General features: G+C 43.8%; 1 long non-coding RNA gene across 3 annotated transcripts in view; it reads right to left on the bottom strand.

Annotated features, from left to right (window-relative positions):
* Positions 1-22369, bottom strand: part of LOC148518199 (uncharacterized) — a 103373-nt gene that overhangs the window by 3090 nt on the left and 77914 nt on the right. For 2 of the 3 annotated variants that reach the window (XR_015878988.1, XR_015878987.1), the window contains 3 exons: positions 21885-21956; positions 19707-19732; positions 10303-10976 (listed from right to left, as the gene is read on the bottom strand). This is a non-coding gene — a long non-coding RNA (uncharacterized LOC148518199). Of the gene's footprint in view, positions 1-10302; positions 10977-19706; positions 19733-21884; positions 21957-22369 lie in introns of those variants that run through there. The other variant, XR_015878989.1, reaches the window with a different exon arrangement.

Genomic DNA, 22369 nt, shown 5'->3' with positions numbered 1-22369 from the left:
GATAGCATGCATCATTATCATTAAACACATTTCCCTTGCAAACAGTCCTATCTCGGGCTCTTCCATCTGGTACATGCAAGTTTCTGGTTGTATTATCTTAGCACAATATCCATCTGGTACCTTACCAATAATTTCTTTGGTGGAACTCAATGTATACTGATACCTAAAATGTCTCCCATTAGATCTAATTGAGCGCAAAAGATCATGATTTATAGACTCATTATCAGCTCTCAGTGAGAAGGTCATCATCTGATTATTCCCCATCACTTCCCAATTCTATCTGCTTGGAATTGATATAATTTGAAATGAGGTGGTTTGGATGAGAGGAATTTTCCATCCAATGTTTTCCCTTTTTGCAATTCTAAAATTTCCATGATATTCAGCGGAAATGGTATCAATCCTACATTATGTTGACCTTGTGGCACATGTGAGCACACCCAACAATCAGTTTGATTTAAAACTTTACCTACCATACTATGATAATCCTCTAAAGTATACCCACCCCAGTACGGGTTATATTTAGGTTGACACTGTTGGATACAGTTCTCATCAACTAGGGACCCACAAAACTCACAAATACAGGAATCTTCAGACGATAAACCTCCACACCGTTCCCGAGTATCTGAAATAACAGCTATCTTAACAATTACAGTACTAAGATTGGTCAAACACTGCCATCAGCTCCCATCTCCTCTATTGGTCCCTCGACACAGAAACTGGACATGCCCGAGCCAACCAGGATGGTGAACACTCTAGAAGAGAATATGAAAATGAACACAGCAGGCCAGTCCATTGTCACGATAAAGACCTGCAAATTTCTTTTAGTTCAGGTATCTCACTACAATCTTTTCAATCCTCCCGGAACAAGCTTGCGATCGACAGGTCCACACTATCAGCCTTGTCTCCGACTTGTTTCTCCACCAGTTGTTTGACCTTTTTGCAGTGAGTGCAATGGACCCAGGTGTCTCTCTGAGCCACCTTCAAAGATGTAGCACTTGTCAGCAGCACCTGGTACGGACCTTCCCACCGATCAGTCAAACAACCTGAATACAAGAAATTTCTGATCATAACATATTCTCCTGGTTCAACATAATGACAGTTAGTTTCAGGCATATCATGGGACAACAATTTCAGTTTCTGCTGTTTCTGTTTTAACTGTTTACTCATTGATATAAGATACTTTACAGTTACCTCGTTGTTACCCTTCAAGTCTTCCTGTGGACTTATAATCAAATGAGGTTGTCTACCAAACAGTGTTTCAAAGGGGGACAGATTTAGAGGGGGTCTAGGAGTGGTCCTTATGCTATGCAGGACCAATGGTAATGCTTCTGGCCATCCTATTCCAGTCTCTGCCATGATTTTACTTAACTTATTTTTAATAGTCCCGTTCATCCTCTCTACCTTGGCGCTGGCCTGTGGTCGGTAGGGGGTGTGGAGTCGACTATTGATACCCATCAGTTTACACATATTTTGAAAAACATCACCTGTGAAATGGGTACCCCTATCACTCTCAATAGCTTTAGGGATACCATATCTGCACACAAACTCCTTTACTATTTTCTTGGCAGTAAACGCAGCAGTATTAGTGGCCGCTGGGTAGGCCTCAATCCAGTTGGAAAATACGTCCGTGCACACTAATACATATTTGAGGTTCCTGCAGGGTGGTAATTGGATGAAATCAATTTGTATCACCTGGAAAGGTCCATCAGTAGGTGGAATGTGGGATGGTTCGGTAGGGATTGCTTTCCCTATGTTCTTCCTCAAGCAGGTCAGACAGGACATTGCTCTCTTTTCTGCTTGTGAAGAAAAACCCAGTGCGCACCAGTATGCTCTCACCAATTTGCACATACCTTGCTTTCCCAGATGAGTCAGACCATGTGCTGCCTCAGCCAGGCTATGGTAATATGCTTTGGGGGCTACTGGCTTACCTTGTCCGTCCCTCCAGAGCCTGGAGGACTCTTGCCCACATCCCTTGGACTTCCAGATGGACTTTTCATGGATTGAACACAAATTTTCCATCTCAATTAGTTTCAGCATATCAATCATTTGGAAAGACATAATTTGTTCTGTCGGTAAAAACATTTTTAATCCTGCTGCCCATTTTGCAGCTTCATCGGCTCTGCTTTTGCCCAGTGACACCGGGTCACTCTCACATGTATGGGCTTTGCACTTAATTACTGCCACCATTTTGGGCAGTTCGATTGCTTTTAAAAGATGTTTTATGTGTCTGGAATGTGCAACTGGTGTGCCTGCTGTTGTCTTAAAATTTCTCAGATGCCATAGAGCTCCAAAATCGTGCACGACTCCGAACACGTACCTAGAGTCAGTGTAAATGTTAGCAGATTTGCCTGCTGCCAGTTCACATGCTCTTCTTAGTGCTACTAACTCTGCCACCTGGGCTGAGTGAGGAGGACCAAGAGGTTCAGCTTCTATGATGTCTGTGTCGTTTACAACAGCATAACCTGTACATAATTCACCTGTGTCTGTTTGTCTATGACAACTCCCTTCCGTGTAAAATGTCACATCCACATTCTCTAAAGGTGTGTCACGTATGTCAGGTCTAGCAGGAAAGGTCTGATTCAGATATTTCATACAATCGTGTGTATCATTATGTCCGCTGAACTCACTTCCTACCAGCAATTTGTCTCTTTCCGCCCTTTGTACATCATGTTGTACATATGGTAACTACATTGCTGGATTCATCGTACTGCATCGTTTAACAGTTATGTTTGCAGGTGCAATTAGAGCTAGTTCCCATTTGGTAAACCTAGCTGAAGAAACATGTCTGGTTTGGGCAGAGTTCAGCAGAGCAGATACAGCGTGGGGAGTGTAGACAATCATATCATGGCCCAATGCTATGTCCTCACTTTTACTCACCAATAGAGCCGTTGCTGTTACACTTTTTAAACACGTTGGGAGTGATCTTGCTACAGTGTCCAGTTGGGCACTGTAGTATGCTACGGGCCTACTGGCATCATCATGTTTTTTTATGAGGACACCTGCAGCACAACCATCGGATTCCGTACAATACAAATCAAAAGGTTTTTCATAATCAGGTATTCCCAATGCAGGTGCTTTTGTCAGACTATCCTTAAGATTAAGGAAAGCCTGCTCTGATTCCTCTGTGTGTATGACACGATCGGGTTTTGAGGAAGAGACAAAGGGCCTGATTCAGACCCACTCGCGAGCGGCTGTCCGCTCGCAAGTGGGTCGATGGTCTGCACTGAGCATGCGCACGACGGAGGGAGCTCCATCGTGCGCATGCGCCAGACACGACGAGCGAAGGACTTTCCTTCGCTCGTTGTGTCCGATCAAAGGGGGCGTGCTGTCAATGTTGATTGACAGCACGCCCCCTTTGGTGGGCGTGCCGGGGGCATGCCTCCCTGACGGGGGCGTTCCCATGGGAACGCCTCCCGTCAGAAGCCGGCCCACTGACATCACTAGTGATGTCAGTGGGAGTGATTTTGGCTCTGATAGAGCCAAAATCACTCCGGAGCTTGCGGTTGAAAACCTCAACCGCAGGCTCCGGCTCGCAGTTTCGATGGTCGCGATGGTCATGACCATCGCGGCCATCAAAATGCACGCTCGTATAGCCTGTGGGTGGTGACCCACAGCTATACGAGCGTCCAGGAGGACGCTCCATGAAAATGGAGCCCGGCCCTCATTCAGAGCGTGCGCTCTGCTCAGAGCGTATGGCTCTGAATGAGGGCCTAAGTCCTGTAAAGGCAAGGCCAAAATAGAAAAACCTGGGATCCACATTCTACAGTATCCACACATTCCCAAGAAGGTACGAATTTGCTGCTGGTTCTGCGGCAGTGTCATGTTCTGTATGGCCTGGATTCTGTCATTTGTGAGATGTTGTAACCCCTGGGTTAGGCAGTTTCCCAAATATTTTACTCTGGATTGGCACGGCTTTAGTTTGTCCTTAGCAACCTTGTGTCCTGTGTGCGAGAGGTGAAGCAACAAAAGTTTAGTATAATTTAAACATGACATAAACGAATCAGAACATAGCAATAAATCGTCTACATATTGAATTAGAACAGATCCATTGGCAGGTTGAAAAGATTGTAAACAGTCGTGCAGGGCCTGGGAGAAGATACTGGGGCTGTCTATGAAACCTTGGGGCAATCGTGTCCATGTGTATTGTACCCCCCTGTATGTAAAAGCGAATAGATACTGACAGTCAGGGTGAAGAGGCACAGAGAAGAAAGCAGAACAGAGGTCAATGACAGTGAAATGGGTTGCATTTGGTGGGATCTGCATAAGAATGACAGCTGGATTTGGCACTAGGATAAATTGGCTCTCTACTACCTTATTAACACCTCTAAGGTCTTGTACCAGCCTATAACCCCTCCCACCACTCTTCTTTACTGGAAAGATGGGACTATTGGCTACACTAGCTGTATGAACTAAAATTCCCTGTTGTAATAATCGCTCAATTATTGGATAAACCCCTAATTCTACCTCCTGTTTTAGTGGGTACTGGGGAATTTTTGGAGCTTGCCTACCACTTTTTAAAGTTACCATTACAGGGCTTATGTTTGCCATTAATCCAGTCCAAAGTGAATCTGGAATTTGGGATAACATTTGATCTACCTGAGATGGATTTTCATTTACAGTGGTAGAGTGATACATTATAATTTGGGGAGTGTCCAATATATTCCTCACCTTGTGCACAACTTTCTCTGGGATATCTAAAAATACAATATCAGGGGTACAGTGTACGACACATCCCATCTTACAGAACAAATCTCTACCCAGTAAGCTAGTAGGAGCCATTGCAGCCAGAAGGAAAGAATGCCTGGTATGCAGTGGCCCGATAGTAACCTCCGTGGATTTTGTTAAAGGATAATGTTGCACTTTACCCATTGCTGGTACTGTCTTGTTGGTCACCTATAAATTAATGGGAGATTTCATCACTGACCTGGTCACCCCTGTGCCTACAAGAAAAGGATATTTAGTACCAGCTACATCAACCATCATGACTGGCTCTTCCCTAGTACCTCCCGTTAACCTGCCTATCTGTAGACTACAGGTATGACCTGAACCTTAGCATTGGCTCCCACTCTCTAACAAAAGCATTAATGGCCACAATTGGAGCTGGTGCCTGTTGGACATTTGCTGGTCTCTGTGCATATCCCTTATGGGGATATCCAGGTTTTCCCTGATTTGGGGGTCCTACCCTTTTTGCCGTACAGTTCCTACTTACATGTCCTGGCTGGTTACAATTGAAGCATGTTCATGGATTGGATGAAGAAAAGGGTTGTTGTGCGAGTTGAGCAGGAGGGGGAAGTGGTGGGTATGGGTAAGGATATTGAAGGAAAGGATATGGTGGGGGATATGTAGTTTGTGGGTAGTATGGGACTTGTGGTTGTGTAGGATAAGTGGGATATCTGCAGTGGTGTGGGACTAGTGAGGGTGTGTAACTGTTCAGGTGCAGGAGTGTGTGTGGGTGCAGGTGTGTCTGCTGGCTATGATGTTACCGTCATTCCTTCCAGAGCTTGAATACTGACAGCCATTAGTTTCTCACTCTGGGTCTCTCTCTTCTTTGAGATGTTTTTGTCATGTTCTATGGCGGATTCTATGAGGGTATCTATTGTGACTCCCCTCCAGCCAGGCTGTGAGGTCTGAACCGGGTTTTTAGGTTCTCTTTAAGGCCATCCATGAGTATGGTGACAATCATTCCCCTGTGGTGAATGTTATCTGTAATATCCTCTAACCCAGTGTACTGGGTGATAGCCTGCAGAGCCCGGTCGCAATAATCTTCTGCAGATTCACTCTCCTTTTGCTTTATGGTGAAAATTTTGTTCCAGTTTAACTACTACTGGAAAATATACACCCAATTGAGTTATAATACGGGTAATGTTACCTTGGTTCACTTGGTCTGTTAAGGGAACGTCACCATCCAATACACAATCCGTGATAAATTTTGTCACGTCAATATTGCGTGGTAGACAGGCCCTTAACACCACCTGCCAATCTTTATTGGTGGGTTCATGAGAACTACCCAAATTTCTCAAAAATCTTTGACATTTGGCTAATTCCTTCTTGGGATCGGGGATATCATTTATGATGGAATTTAGCTCTGCTTTTGTCCAAGGACAATGCATTACCACATCCCTTGTAGGTACAACTCCGTTCGCATCCGCATTCCAATTTGGAACAGTGGGCCTAATTCAGACCCGCTCGCGAGCGCAGGACACTCGCAAGCGGGTCGATGGTGCCCTAATGCACATGCGCACGACAGAGGGAGCTCTGTCGTGTGCATGCGCAAGACCCGGCGAGTGAAGGGGTAGCCATCGCTCTGGGTCTCGCACCAAAGGGGGCATGCTGTCGATGGTGACTGACAGCACGCCCCCTTTGGTGGGCGTGCCGGGGGCGTGGCTTCCAGACGGAGGCATTCCCATGGGAATGCCTACCATCTGGGTCCGGCCCCACTGACATCAGTAGTGATGTCAGTGGGAGTGATTTTGGCTCTGACAGAGCCAAAATCACTCCAGGGCTTGCGGCAGCGAGACCCTACTGCAGGGTCTCGTCGCAAGCCCAATGGTCGCGATGGTCTCGACCATCACGACCATCATCATGGACGCTCGCATAAGCTGTGGGTGGTAACCCACAGCTATGTGAGCGTCCAAGAGGCTGCTCCAAGTTGAGGTAGGAGGGCCCTGATTCAGAGTGAGCGCTCTGGTCAGAGCGTCCGGCTCTGAATCAGGCCCAGTGATTGTCCGAATGGGATGCAGACCGGCCGCAGTGCTACCTTTGACCTTATTACCTGGCTGGGGTTTAGTCTGTTGCTGCAACGTATAGTATTAACAACTTCCTCCACGGGCTCAGAGGAGTTTAACACTTCCCGTGCTGTTACAGATGGAGATGGTGGCACCACTTGGGCTTGTCGTGGTGCCGCATCTAACATGTGTACAGTATGGGAAATGGCAGACATAACAATAGGCTCATCATCCACATCATAAACATTTTCTTTATGGTTACTTAAGAGAGGGTACAAATTGCTTGTTACATTTTTATGAGTTTTTTCAATAACTGTACCTGCACCCCCATCCACATAAGGTGGCGGTGGTGCGCGTGAACTATTGGCAATACCTTCTGCAATGCTACCTTGTCGCACGTGCACGCCATTTTGCGGCTCGCACGCATTGCAATCCAGCCCCGCGGCTGTATTTGCTGGCAATGCGTTCGCAACGTTAGTTTGCGTCGCTTGCACGCATCCCCTTCATGCTGCCACAATTTTCAACATTCATAATATTTTACCTTTTTTCTATCGAGAATGCATCAGACTGATGTGATCCCGGACATTATCCAATACATCTTTATCAAAACTACCAATCCTGGGAAATGGTCTAGCACTCTTCATCGTTATTTTAAACCATATATCACAATACCTTATTGCATAAGTACCGTACTTAGTATGCATAATACGACGGGCTGATCCAAGCAGCGCTTCCATTAGCAGCACATCATTGTCTAACATTTCTATTGTTTGAGAGGCTCCAATCTTGGGACTACTCCTATGTTTTTCAATAAAAATTTAAACTGGTGAAAGACAATTAAGATACTTTCACTTACCTGCGGATGCCTTTGAAACAGGGTGTATCCGCAAACCCTATGGAGGACTTCTAGATGCTTCCACTCACCTATGGAAGTAAAGACCACTTCTGCTCAGCAATCCCTTTTTGACTACCTTTCAACTGCTAGGGGGCTGCAGAGTACCCTTTGTGTTCCAGTTGATTTCGTCCACCCTCCCACCAGCTCACAATCACAATTTAACCAAAATTATGCGGTTCAATTATAGTGTTCAAATAAGCCTAACAGATCACACACATTGATTACTGAACGCTATAATCATGCTGGGAGCCGAACCCTAGCAAAAATAACAACCCATACACCTGCTTTGTGTAAAGTAAATGGTAAGCTGCTACCGAGTCACTAGGCCAACTCCTGTGCCTAGCACTTAAGGGTCCTACGATACCCTTAACATTTAGGTCCCGTGTTACACCCTAAACAAGTACTCACAGTTACATACTTTTTTCCTGCGCAGAAAAATACACGTTAACCCAGTTATTGGCAATAATTGAAAAATGTAAACTCAACAGCTTTGTTCAAACATGTGGCAGTACTACCGGAAGTACGTATACACTATTGTGCGACTAGTCGCATAAACAATAATGAGACTACTACACAACCGTATGACCTAATGTTAACTGCGTATGCAAAAGTGCGTCTCTATTGCGCGTGCAAAAATGCGACTCAGCTACGTGCACAATACTGCGACACCTTTTTTAGCGTGAAATTCTATCAACAAAGGAAAACAAACTTTTTCCTTTCTTGTCCCTGGATTCTAGTCAGCGTCCCTTACTCACACGATAACGGGTAGCTATCTCTCAGCACCGAGTGGTTGCAGGTAAAACTGCGTGTGGCCACTATCCACCCTTTGGTGAGATATTGATAACCGTAGGTATATCGTGTGAGTAGGTAAGTGACCTCACTCTATGAGCCCCCAACTAAGGATACTTGATTTCAACCTCTATACGCACCTACCTATACCTTCTAAAACCTGCCTATAAACCTCTAAAGTTGACGCTATTTGCGTACGCAGTCATACAGTAAAATAAAGACTTTAGACCTTGAACATGCGTTTCCACAGCACAAAGTATTATTCAAGTAAAGTACAGTCAGTTACACGCTGTGATCTAAGTACAATTTAGCGCAAAGAATTATACAGACCCAAGATACAGTCATACATACGCACACGCTCTGGACCAGATCCTGGCATCAGCAAGAAACCTCCGTCAATCAGCAATCAGCAAGAAGACTCCCGACTGGGGTCACAACACACACATTTATACCCTTCCAGAAATAGACAACACAATAGAGAAGTTTGTTGCTGATCCCATTGGTTCCCCATCGTGGTGCACATGTTACAAGGCATTTAACAGGTTGATTCAAATGGACACAGAACAGCCTCTAACAGCTTGCTGCCTCAGTTTCCCGCCTCATGCAAATCTTGGCTGTAGGTTTTACAATGTACATTCTGGTGCTTTAAGTCTCTACGGTCCATAAGTTGCGAATGCATGTTGCCATCTCCACACCGATGATACCGGGAAGCTGTTGAGAGAGTGCAGATCAGTATAATACCAAACACGGCTTACTTATCACGTATTAAACCTTAGATACCAAAATAGCCTTTATTTCACAGCATTTGTAATAAATGAATAAAACTTGGATCTTTTACTTAATAGCTATGGAACCTTTTGTGTAAGTGTGCATTATATAAGTATTAGGGGTATGGGTAAAGACGCTAGTTTGCTTCGTGCAGAAGTGTGCGCACTAAGCTAATGAAAAGCGTTCGCATGCTGGGCCTTATGCATTCGCTAATGTGTGACATTTTAACAGTGCAACTCTGTGTATTAATGTGTGTATGAGGTATGGAAAAAGATGCGATCGCTTAATGTTAATAATAGCATCGCCATATGTACTTAAGTGTGAGTTTAGCTAAAATGGTGCTGAGTGGCCATTCGTAAAATGGCGTCTTGCCGATCTCATTTCCAAAATGGTGTCTTGCAGCCATTCGCAAGATGGCATCGTTTCGATCTTATTTTGAGCTGATCTTGTCTCAGCCAATTATCCAGCTTTGACAAAGCAGACTCCATTTTATAAGAAAACAAAAAAAACTCTGTGGAACAACACAATCAACTATATATAAAACCACATATGCTGAAATGCCTCCTCCTCTTCTAATCCAGAATTTGGGATTTGTGTTATAGATGACTACTGTCTCTTCATAACCTCTCTTCTGCTCCTGGATGCAGTCCTTGGAATCGGTATGAATTTACCCCCTGACCCATGCCCGGCGGTTGGAATCCCGACAGTGGCATCCCGGCAGAGGAGGAAATCTCGATCATCCAAGGTAAGTATTGTCTAACCTAAATCTACCCCCTAACCCTCCCTTAGGGGTGCCTAACCTTCCCCCCAGTGCCTAATCCTAACCCCCCTTCCCCGCCTCCTAAACCTAAGTCCCCCAAGGGGGTGCCTAACCCTAACCTCCCCCCACGGGTGTTGACAAATCGGAATTTACCGGGCGCTGTGGTATAGATAGTGAAATATTTATGCAGCTCACCTAAAGGGGTGGCTAACCCCTGATAGGAAAAGGAAAAATGCAAAGGAAGGGAGCGCAAATAGAATTCATGTATATTTAATATAAACATTTTAAGTGAAAGAAATGCATATATATTCAAGTACACATAAGTTGCACAATATTAATGGAATGGATCACTTTGGCCTCAAATAGTTGAGATGAATGAGGACAGCAACATGTTGATATTAAATGTTAAAAAATATAACAGTGATTCAAGAGTGGTGTACACTTTAACTATTGTTCTTGGTGGAACATAATGTGATCATTCACATAGGGAAGGAGATGATTCGATTTCGAAATGAATTAATCAGCAAGGGTCGAAAAGTTCAATCCATAAACAAGTGCTTTCCTTAATGATGTCCCTGCACTTGTGATGTTGTAAATATATCCCAATTGGGCTGGTTAATAGCAAGAGTTAACCCAGAAGAGCATGGTGACCTTATTGTAAATATTCAGTTGGTACTTAGCTGATTTTTGGTGTTTACTGACCGGTCTGTGCACATTGGGTCAGAAATCTTCCTGATCCCGTCCTTGTACGTGCAGCAGGCAGTGTCCGGAATGCCGCTCTGAAAGGTGGCCATGTGGAGGAAAACCGATGATCAGTCTGTACTGGAGAGGATCTTCCCCGTCTTGCCTGTGCGTGGTATGACCGGGGTAGAGGGGTCAATCCACTCGCTCTCTGGTCACGCTGTGATGGGGACCAGTGAAGCTAATGTGAAGACATCTCATAGATTCCTGAGCAGTCTAGTGTGGCTGTGATGGGGACAGGTGTCTGCGGATGTGAAGACAGCTCATAGGTGTCTGAGGAGTCTTAAGTGGCAATTGTCTGTGTGAAATGGAAAAGTAAAATGAACTAACGCGTTTCTCTGCCCAAAGTCATCCGCAGTTTCCTCAGAGTTAGTGTTTCCTACTTCTCACTCAAGGCTTGATTCAGAGCCGGACGCAATTAGCGCTCGCTCGTCCAGAAAATAGGGGTGGCTATTCAAATGAACCGTTCGCTCTTTGCGGTCTGTTCACGCCTCTAGGTCTGAACGAGCGAACAAAACTTGCGGTCATTTTTTGAAAAAATACGCCCCCTGGCCACTCGCATCCTACGTCATGTCCGCTATTTATTAGATTAATCGAGTACATCGCCCAGGGTATGAACTGCTCGCTATTCTTGTGGTGGGTTTTTGCTACCACAATTTTGCGAGCAGTTCTGGCTATAAAATAACCCAGTGACGTGGTCAATGACACTGCTGTTTTAATTATGCACACCCTTAAAATGCCCGCTTTGACCTTTAAGCATGCCTGCGTTCGGATCTCCACCCCCCGTTTTCAAGCACCTTCCCCCATTACCACCCACATACGCCTCCTCCTGTCACTCAAATTATAAGGCATTTGCTATTTTGCGAGAACATGAATTTCGACCGCACTGACTGGTTCGCGCATGCGTATAACGATCCGTACGCATGCGCAGTTGGGCAAACATCGCTCGGAGTGAACGAGCACCGCTTACGAGCGGCTCTGAATCAGGCCCTCAGACCCAAATATACCCACACTAATTAGTAAATTTGAATAGCAGGTGTGGTCCCTGCTGATACTCATATAGGATAACAAGACTAAAAGTTGAGTTTGGATCTGGCATTGCTGATCACTAAATAAATATATACATACATATATGAGAAACTAATAATTTTAATCTAAGAAGTGCAATAAAATGATGGTAAGTAATATAATCATAAATATAATTATAAAGAGATTAGATAATATGCTTTATTCTAATAAAGTCTATAATTGGATTGAAACGAGAGGGAGGGGGGGAGGGAAAACCAGACAGAGACATGGGAATTGAACTATAGAGATATCAAATGATTACATGTCCCTTTACAATGACTTCAAATTTAATAAATAATAATACGGATAAATATACATAGTGCTTAAAGAGATACGATTCAATAGCTTAGAACTGAGTTAATAGTACTGCGAGTAAATATACATATTGTTATGAAAAATACAATTGAACTGAGATGGTTAATTCAGATGGTAAATTATGACTGAATCTAATCACAATAGAATTTATATCTTAAATTAAAGGTGTGAACACATATACACAAGAGGGGAAATTAGATAGCAAACGATGAATTTATCCATGGGGACTCCAGAGAGATTGAATAAACCTACGCAGTAATTTAAAAATACAAAGATGAAATGAATGACAATGATTAATGATTATAGGTCAGACAAAGAAGAGATGTGTGAAACAGAGTGCAGCATTGGCATGTTCACACCTGTGAGATATATTTAGACTCAGAGTAGGTGGGCATGATGATGGCGCACTGAGTCCACTTCTTTGCTGAATTAATTCTCACATAGAAATCATCCTAAGATTGACCCCCATTAGCCCACAGGGAACTGTGGTGGCAATAGGGGAAATAAGAGAAGATACTATCAGATGTTGTTTAACTCGACCATGTCATTAAGGCCCAATGAAGTCATGGTATTGACCTTAAAAATCCAGTAGGCTTCTCGTCTACATAGATGAATCTATCACCACCTCTTTGTGTGGGATTAACTTTTTCAGTGGCCATGATGGTCATACTTTTCTTAGCATTTTGAGGACAACTATTGATATGTTGTGAAAGGCTATGTAATCTGTAGCCCTTCAGAATAAATTCGTCTGTGTTCCAAGAACCTAATGTATAAACTGCGGGTCATTCTGCCCACATATTGGACATCACAGTTACATTGTATTACACAAATGACAAATTGTGACCTACAATTCAATAAACTGGTGATGTCAAACTTTTCTTTTGTTGTGAAGGAAGTAAAAATCGTGCTGTTTTTATCTGTGTGTTGACAAGTGATGCATCTATCTTGTCCACATTTAAGATATCCTTTAGGTTTGGGTGGTAACAAATCCAAGGGTGTGACAGTGTTTTTGCTTGTAAAAAGGCTAGGAGCTAATTTCTGTTTGAGGGTCATCGCTCTTCTAAAAACAACTTTCATTTTTTAGGGAGAGATGAAGCTAGATATTTGTCATGTTGTAAAACCTGTGTGTTTTTGTTTATGATCTCGGTGATTTTACTCGCTGCTGAATTGTATTGGGTGATAAAAGACTGTCTTCTTTGTTGTATTTGTTAGTGGACATTTAGCATTCTTATTATTTTTAAGACTTTTATTGTATAATAGAGTCTCCCTTGAGCAAAGTTGGACCTCTTTGAGGGCTTTATCCAAAATATGTTGAGGATAGCCCTTGTTCTTAAAGACTTTATACATATCTTTGCTCTGTTTATTGAAGGAAAGTTCTGTGGAACAGTTCCTCCTCAGATGGAGGAACTGGCCTTTAGGTATGTTGTCTTTCCACGGTCTATGATGACTACTAGTATAATGAAGGTAATTTTGACAATCTACCTCTTTGATATATGTGGCTGAATGTAGTTTTCCAGCAGAGACATATACTGTAATGTCCAAAAAAAATAATTTTCTCATAATCAAAAGTGTGAGTGAACTTTAACCCAAAAGTGTAGAATTTAATTGTGTGACAAAATTCAGAAGTGCTTCTAATGTGCCATCCCAAACAATAAAAATATTGTCAATATAACATTTATAGAGGACCAAGTTCGCCCGGTATCACCCACCCACACATGGTGCTCTTCAAATACAGTGTACACCACTCTTGAATCACTGTTATATTTTTTAACATTTAATATCAACATGTTGCTGTCCTCATTCATCTCTACTATTTGAGGCCAAGGTGATCCATTCCATTTATATTGTGCAACTTATGTGTACTTTCATTTATATCATTTATTACACTTAAAATTTTTAATTTCTATATTAAATATACATGAATTCTATTTGAGCTTCCTTCCTTTGTACTTTTCCTCCCCCCGGGGGTGCCTAACCCGAACCCTCCCTACCCCTAGCCTAACCCTAACCTCCTGGGGAGGTACTTAAACCTAAGCCCCCCCCTGGGAGCCCCTAACCTAACCCTCCCCCCCATGCGGCTGTCCACACTCTGTGCCTGGCATCACTTCGATCGGGATGCCGGGTGCCGGTCTCCCGGCGTCGATAAAAAACAGGCGTCTAGATTTAGATTTTAAATATGTTGGAAAGGGATATTGGGGAAACCCTAAGCACTGGTGCCAACAGTATTTATAATGATGGAAGCAGGCAGACAAGACTATAAAAATTGTGTTGTAAAAGTATCACTTAGTGGGGTAAAGACATACCCAAATATAGATAGATAAAGGAGGTGCACCATTGAGAGTGTAATACAGCAAAAAAGGGAAGAAGAAAGTACTCTCTTGTGTTAGGGGCGCAAATACTGCCTGTAAGATTAAAGTTAAAACGTAACTTTTATTATTAAATTATCACATAAAAGGACTAACATGACTAGACAACATAAATAACATAGTAGCGCCTTATATCAAATATGTATGAGGAGGGTAAACATAATCCTCCTAAATTGAATCATGTGACCATTCACAAAAACATATGAACATACGTTTGATGATCCTTGCAGTCACTTATAAGCATTGCTGTAACAATTATATTCGTGCTGCTTAGGCTTACTATATGGATGATCCTTACAGTAGTTTAAGCAATGATATATGTGCTGTCTTAGCTTGCTATAGATATAACAAGAAAACAAATAATCACATGAAAAAAAAATGATAACCAGACTAGACAACATAAATCAAGTTTTAAAGCCTGTTGATAATGTGTATGAGGAAGGTAAATATAAACCTCCTATACCAGATCATTTAGTAAATCACAGGAACAATCCAACATACATTTAATGATCCATACAGTTACTTTTCAACAATGCTGTACATGCTATCATAGCTTGCTGTATGGAAAATAATTGGAGGATTAAATAGGTGAACAAATTTCAAATAAGTGTATATATAATAAAACAGATATATTTCTGAAATAAACACTGGAACACACAAACTGCTGTAACAACATATAATGGTCTGTTAACAGTATAACAGAATGGATAGTGTCAATGTACCACAGTATTGATAAGGTACAGTACAGATCTCTATTTCATAATGCTGTTATGAGTATAGATTATTACTGTGTTGGATCAATAATATTTCCCACAAGACATAAAGTTCTCTGTCAAGGCATTACATGGATAATGTATCAGGTATTGAGAATAAGATGATGTCTCCATTGAATAAGAGAAAAAGAGATATAGATACCACTCACTATGGGTAAGGGGATAGGTGGCTTCTGTATCCCATGTACAGTTGTATTGAATGGGATATGAGCGGACCCACCACATATACCATGAGGGTATGATGTAATATAGTAGTTGGCATATACCAGGCTTGAGGTGATTGCATAGGGAACATTAGTGTATAAGTATTGGCTTGCTGGTGGAACAATAAGGGAGTAAAAAATGCCTTGAAAAAGATATGATAATAGTCCAGTGGTGATGGCAGGGTAGTCAGGAGTTTATAGCACCAAACAAATAGAGAAAGTTTCTCAATATAATAGGCTGAAATATATCTCAGACATCCCATGCACACAGCACCGTGAAATGACAGTACAGATGAAAACAGAGCCGGGTTTGCAATGTACACACCTTACCCCACTGATGTCTCATAACAGTGCAGTGGGAACATTGAATAAGGCGGTGCAGCCCGGACATCCCTTGAATAGATCAGAGAAAAGATACCTGATACAGAGTGTGTCGGCGGCGGTGTCCAGGAAGACGCGTGTTTCACCTACGGCTTCATCAGTTATGATCACTCAACTGATGAAGCCGTAGGTGAAACGTGCATCTTTTGCAGATTGGGAGCCTCCGGAGTGCACGAGGAGGATTTAGGTAAATCATGTATGGGACTATTTAGTCCCTATTTAACTTCAAGAACTGGTAGGTGAGGATAATGACCAACATTTCTCAAATCCAGGGGATCCCAGTCCTCAAGGCACACTAAAAGCTGATACACACTAGATGTCATGTAGTGTGTACCGTCCTTGTTAGTGAATGGACCAGGCTGGGTGCCGGCATCACCAAGTGCGTACACATGGACCAATGTTGGAAGCGACGGTCCAACGGCAGAGGGCCATGCGGCATTCAGCGGCATGGCCCTCGCTAACGATGTTGCCCGTTGGACTGGCATGCAGGTCCAAGGGGCGATGTCGCTGACGACATGCGGGAGGACACATTTAGTGATACAGCGGGTACACACTAAATGATGTGCCCAATATGTACACACTAGACGATGTGCCTGATATGTACACACTAGACGATGTGCCCGATATGGCGTCCGATCCAGCCGGATCGAACGACGTATAGTCTAGTGTGTACCCGGCGCAACAGTTCAGGTTTTAAGGATATCCATAGATGGTATAAATTAGGGGTGTGCACCGGCCACTTTTCGTGTTTTGTGTTTTGGTTTTGGATCTGGATCTTTCTTCGTGTTTTGGATCTGGATTGGTTTTGCCAAAACCACCCTTCCGTGTTTTGGGTTCTGGGTTTTGTGTTTTGGATCTGTATTTTTTTGAAAAAAAGCATAAAAACAGCTAAAATCACAGAATTTGTAGGTTTTTCTGCTCCTATGCTATTATTAACCTCAATAACCTTAATTTCCACTCATTTCCAGTCTATTCTGAACACCTCACACCTCACAATAGTGTTTTTATGTCCAAAAGGTTGCACCGAGGTAGCTGGATGACTATGCTAAGCGACACGAGTGGGCGGCACAAACACGTGACCCATCTAGGCGTGAAACTGCAGTGGCAGACAGGATGGCAGTTTGAAAAACTAGGCCCCAAACTGTACATAATGCAAAGAAAAAAAAGAGGTGCAAGATGGAATTGTCCTTGGGCCCTCCCACCCACCCTTATGTTGTATAAACAGGACATGCACACTTTAACAAACCAATCATTTCAGCGCCAGGGTCTGCCACACAACTGTGGCTGAAATGATTGGTTCGTTTGGGCCCCCACAAAACAAGCTGGCAATTAATCTGTCCCTGCACAAACTGGCTCTACGGAGGCAAGATGTCATCCTCATCCTCCTCATCCACCGATTCCTCACCCTCTTCAGTGTGTACATCCTCATCCTCACAGAGTATTAATTCGTCCCCGCTGGAACCACAGGTCCCTCTGTACGTTCTGGAGGCTGGTCTCCCTGGAAGAGTTGATAATTCATTTTATGAGCATCATCTTCTCCACATTTTGTGGAAGCAACCTCCTACGCCTTTCGCTGACAAGGTTCCCGGCTGCACTAAACAATCTTTCGGAGTACACACTGGAGGGGGGGCAACTCAGGTAAAATAGAGCCAGTTTGTACATGGACCTCCAAATTGCTTCTTTTTCCTGCCAGTACAGGTACGGACTGTCTGACATGCCTACTTGGATGCTGTCACCGATGTAATCCTTTAACAGACAGACGCACGCTTGTCGCTGCTGCTTTGAGGATGCAGGTGCGGCTACAGCCCACACATTTCACAAAGACCGAAAAAAAAAGAACAATATTTTAATTGTTTGTGTAGCACACTTTGAGGGTGTCACCACCCTTTAACAGACAGACGCACGCTTGTCGCTGCTGCTTTAAGGATGCAGGTGCGGCTACAGCCCACATATTTCACAAAGACAGAAAAAAAAAGATCAATATTTTTATTGTTTGTGTAGCACACTTTGAGGGTGTCACCACCCTTTAACAGACAGACGCACGCTTGTCGCTGCTGCTTTAAGGATGCAGGTGGAATCTAGACGGGATTTGGAACCGGGGACACACTACCTCCATCAATTGTCTAAATCCCACTGCACTAATGGCGGATACCGGACGCACGTCTAACACCAACATAGCAGTCAAGGCCTCAGTTATACGTTTTGCTTCAGGATGACTGCTGTCGTACTTCATCCTCATTGCTAGGGACTGTTGGAGGGTCAATTGTTTAGTAAAAGTAGTGATGTTCCTACTTCCTCTCTGGGATGATGAACAACTCCCAGCAGCAGCAATAGCACTAGGAGGAAGTGGTTCTTGATCTTTCCCTATTTTATTTTTATCGGAGAAAGTTTGGTCCTCCATTTATGTTATATTGATATATACGTGCGGCTAAAGCGCACACAAACACAGAAAATATTTTTTTATTTTTGCTGGAGAGTAGTGCACTTTGTGGGTTACACCACCCTTTAAGAAATGAGCCAGCCGGCTCTTTACTTATGGGACACAGGCGCACGCTTGGCGCTGCTGCTTTGTTGATGCACGTGCAGCCACAGTGCACACAAGTCACAAACACAGAAAATATATATTTTTTTGGTTTGGAGTGTACTTTGGGGGTTACAGCACCCTTTAACGGTCAAGCCAGCCGGCCCTTTACTTATGACAAAGGCGCATGCTTGGCACTACTTTGTTGATGCACGTGCGGCTACTGCGCACACAATTCACAAACACAGAAAATAATTTTTTTTTGGTTTGGACTGGAGTGTACTTGGGGGTTACAGCACCCTTTAACGGTCAAGCCAGCCGGCCCTTTACTTATGACACAGGCGCACGCTTGGCACTACTTTGTTGATGCACGTGCGGCTACTGCGCACACAATTCACAAACACAGAAAATAATTTTTTTTTTGGTTTGGACTGGAGTGTACTTTGGGGGTTACAGCACCCTTTAACGGTCAAGCCAGCCGGCCCTTTACTTATGACACAGGCGCACGCTTGGCACTACTTTGTTGATGCACGTGCGGCTACTGCGCACACAATTCACAAACACACAAAAAATATTATTTTTTTGCACTTGGGGGGAGCACCCCTGATGGACAGAGCACCCCCTGGACAACACTACAGCACCCCTTTAGGACTGGGACACTGCACAGGACTTTGGAGTGGACACAGCCCCTATGGAGAACTGACTGCACAACACAGTCCAGCCAGCCCCTATGGACTTTGAAGTAGTGGACACAGCCCCTATTAACAACAGCAGCATAGCCCAACACAGCCAGCCCCTATGGACTTTGAAGTAGTGGACAACAGCAGCACAGCGCAGCACAGCACAGCACAACACTACTCTGCACTACACTACACTACACAGCCCAGCGAGCCCTCACTCCCACCCTCCCTCTTCACTGTCCACAGCAGAGTGAGAAAATGGCATTGACGCGGGTACCTTATATAGGTTCCAAAACCCGCGAGACTCGGAAGGCGGGATGATGACGTTTTGCCTCGATTTCAGATCCGAGTCAGGCGGGAAAAGTCGAGCCTGACTCGGATCTGCCTCGGATCGGGGGGGCTCGGGGGGGTTCGGATTTCAGAAATCCGAACCCGCTCACCCCTAGTATAAATCAAACGTACTGAGGTACTGATGAAGTCACCTGTACTTAAGTATGGATATCCTAAAAACCTGTACTGTTAGGGTACCTTGAGGACAGATTTTTAGAACTACTACTTTAATCTGCACAGTGATTTTCCTGTATGTGGCTCCGCCTGTTAGAGACACGGCTGCTCCTATTGGACACATTGTAGTAGGCAGTACGCTGCAGAAATTTCAACCCAGACATCAGTTTCATAGACTCCAGGTAACACACATTGCTCTTACATATACAGTACTCACATTTCCAGTCTGTGGAGCTGGGGAGACTACAAAAATGACAAAGATAAAGAATAGTTTATGAATAGACAACACGCTATAATATCGAATGTGCTGTAACATGCGCGGTGCTGTCTAGAATTTGTTCCCCAACCACTGAATTTCATAACACATAATTTTTTGAATTCCAGTTCAAATAAATATTAACCTTTAAAAGCCCAGAGAATAAAAATGAACCTTTAAAAGCCCAGATAATATAGAATATTTCTACCATATGTAAATGTACAAGAGCCTTTCAGAGCTGATCCTGAGCCACAGGCAAAGTGGCAGCAGTTGTCGGTAGCCTTATATACTACCTCATACTAATGAGAATATGCGTTCAACAAATGCTGGGAATCGTGCACCTGCAAGCGAAAAGCAATGCCACCCATTGATTATACACCAGCCATCCCAACTGTCATTATTCATATCAGCACGTGCGCCAGTCCCTCGCAAGGTGTGAATAAGACACATTTGGAGGTAAAAAGGTTGCACGAAAAGAAGTTTGAGGCTAGTGAGTCACGTCATGGCATGAAGGGCTGTTTAACGCGCAAGGAAGTAAGATATATGTGGACCAGTGCTCGAAGTGTGCCGGTATGAAATGGTATGTCATACCGGCACTATGCGTCGGCACCTGACAGGCGCTGGGACTGTCACTATCCCAGCAATGATAGGCTGTTTAAATTTGAGCTCCGGCACCCAATCGGGGCAGCTGGCAGCATATTGAATTTGGCTCCGGCCGTGAGCCAATCACAACTCGCAGACTGGCAGCCAACCAGGGGATGCCACATGGCTGCCTCTAACTGGCAGGGCTGCAGGTCCGCAAGCTGTCATTGGCTCGTGGCCAGCACGGAATTAAAAATGCTGCCAAGGAGGGGAAGGGAGCCTGGGAGAGCCGCTGCTGCCAGAGCAGAGCCCAGCGAGGTGAGGTGTGGAGTGGTTCTGTCCTGCGCAGTGTGGTGTGCTGTGTTTACTGTGAAGGGAAGAAGTGGGGGTATTGGACTTATATGGGGCACTAAGGATTTGGGTCAGCCTAAGTAAAGCCCCCCTGATATTTCCATACCCCCACTTTAAAACTTCCACTGACGTGGACACATCTGTACACAAAAATGTGTGAATTTGCATCTGTGCATGTGCTGTGTGCATAAACTCGCCATTGCATCCATGCGCAGAGATTCATCTAACTCAGAACTAGGCTCCATATGTGGATGTGTGTTTCTATGCATTCATAGATTGCGGTCTTCAATTTTTTCTGCAATATTGCACCAAAAATATTGTGTGTATTTTAGTATTGAAGTTTTGAAAAATTGCCTCATACAAACATGGGGGACCTGAATATTACTAAGGGGGAGATGTATCACAGCTGGGAGAGAAAGTGGAAAGAGTTTGGGGGAGATTTATCAAAGCTTGCAGAGAGATAAAGTGGAGAGAGATAAACTACCAACCAATCAGCTTCTGTCATTTTTCAAACACAGCCTGTGACATGACAGTTGGAAGCAGACTGGTACTTTCTCTCCCCCAAAATACCAACCAGTTTGCGCCTAAAGGCCGGCACACAAAAGAGGGGGTGTGGACTCTGGGTAGGGGGTGTGGCCTCATGGCCCAAACCCCCATTTTAGTCACTCCGGGGCTCCCAGAGGTGCGGCCTGCCCCTGGGGACTACTGTATGTGCAATTCCAGCTCCCTCACGTAATGCTAGAGTGCAGCACCCTGCTCCTGTCACCAAGGAGTCAGCACTTTGGTGTCGCCCCTCTGTGGGTGACATCTGGGTGCCACCTGCACCCCCCTTGTGATACCACTGCCCAGCATAACTGTTATGTTACAGGCTGTGTTTGAAAAATGACAGAAACTGATTGGTTGGTATTTTGGGAGAGATGTATCAAGCCTTTGAGAGAGATAAAGTGCTTTATCTCTCTCCCAGCTTTGATAAATCTCCCCCTAAGTTTGCTGTGGCTGTTTGCCTTTCGCCATATAAAGTGCTACAAATATTTAACAATTTAAGCTTGAGCGCGTGCGAACCGGCTGGATAATGGTTGAACACAATGAAAGCGACTCAAACGTGGTCATACCCTATTCTAGGTTTGTATCCTGATTGCATCTTTTTGTTTCAGCAGTGTCTCACTGGCAACAATTCAGGAATAATAATATATGAACATGACTGACCTCTCCTCAAATAGTCCATATCGATATATGTGTAATTCACATCGTCTTCTGCTCTGGGCTGTGTGTCAGGTACTGAAAAAGAAAATTGGCAAAAACTGTATACAGTATATTCTATATGGTGCGTTGTAACACAGCAACTGGAAATTCTTTAACCACAGAAACCATTTGCACACTATTTGCAAGTATGTAAAATAGCCATAATATGACACACATATAATGTCCCCCTAACACTCTACAGATTAGAAGATAGATAAAGCTTCTAAAAAGTAGTATTGCCCAATCAAATTTTAGCTGTCATTTCTAAATTGCATCCTAGAATATGATAGACAGAATCTGATTGGTTTGGGAAAAATCACTACTTTTAATTTTTAGAAGCTTCAGTAAATCTATCTCTAGAAGTCTCCTATGTGACCTCTGCTATCCATATAATTTACATTATTGAGTGCATTATCTCATATGTGATCAGGATGATGATGGTTATAACC

The sequence above is a fragment of the Taudactylus pleione genome, unplaced genomic scaffold (genome assembly GCF_031769625.1).
Source record: "Taudactylus pleione unplaced genomic scaffold, aTauple2 ptg000201l, whole genome shotgun sequence".
Classification (NCBI taxonomy): domain Eukaryota; kingdom Metazoa; phylum Chordata; class Amphibia; order Anura; family Myobatrachidae; genus Taudactylus; species Taudactylus pleione.
The sequence above is the reverse complement of the archived record's forward strand: the minus strand, read 5'-3'. Positions and strand labels throughout refer to the sequence as shown.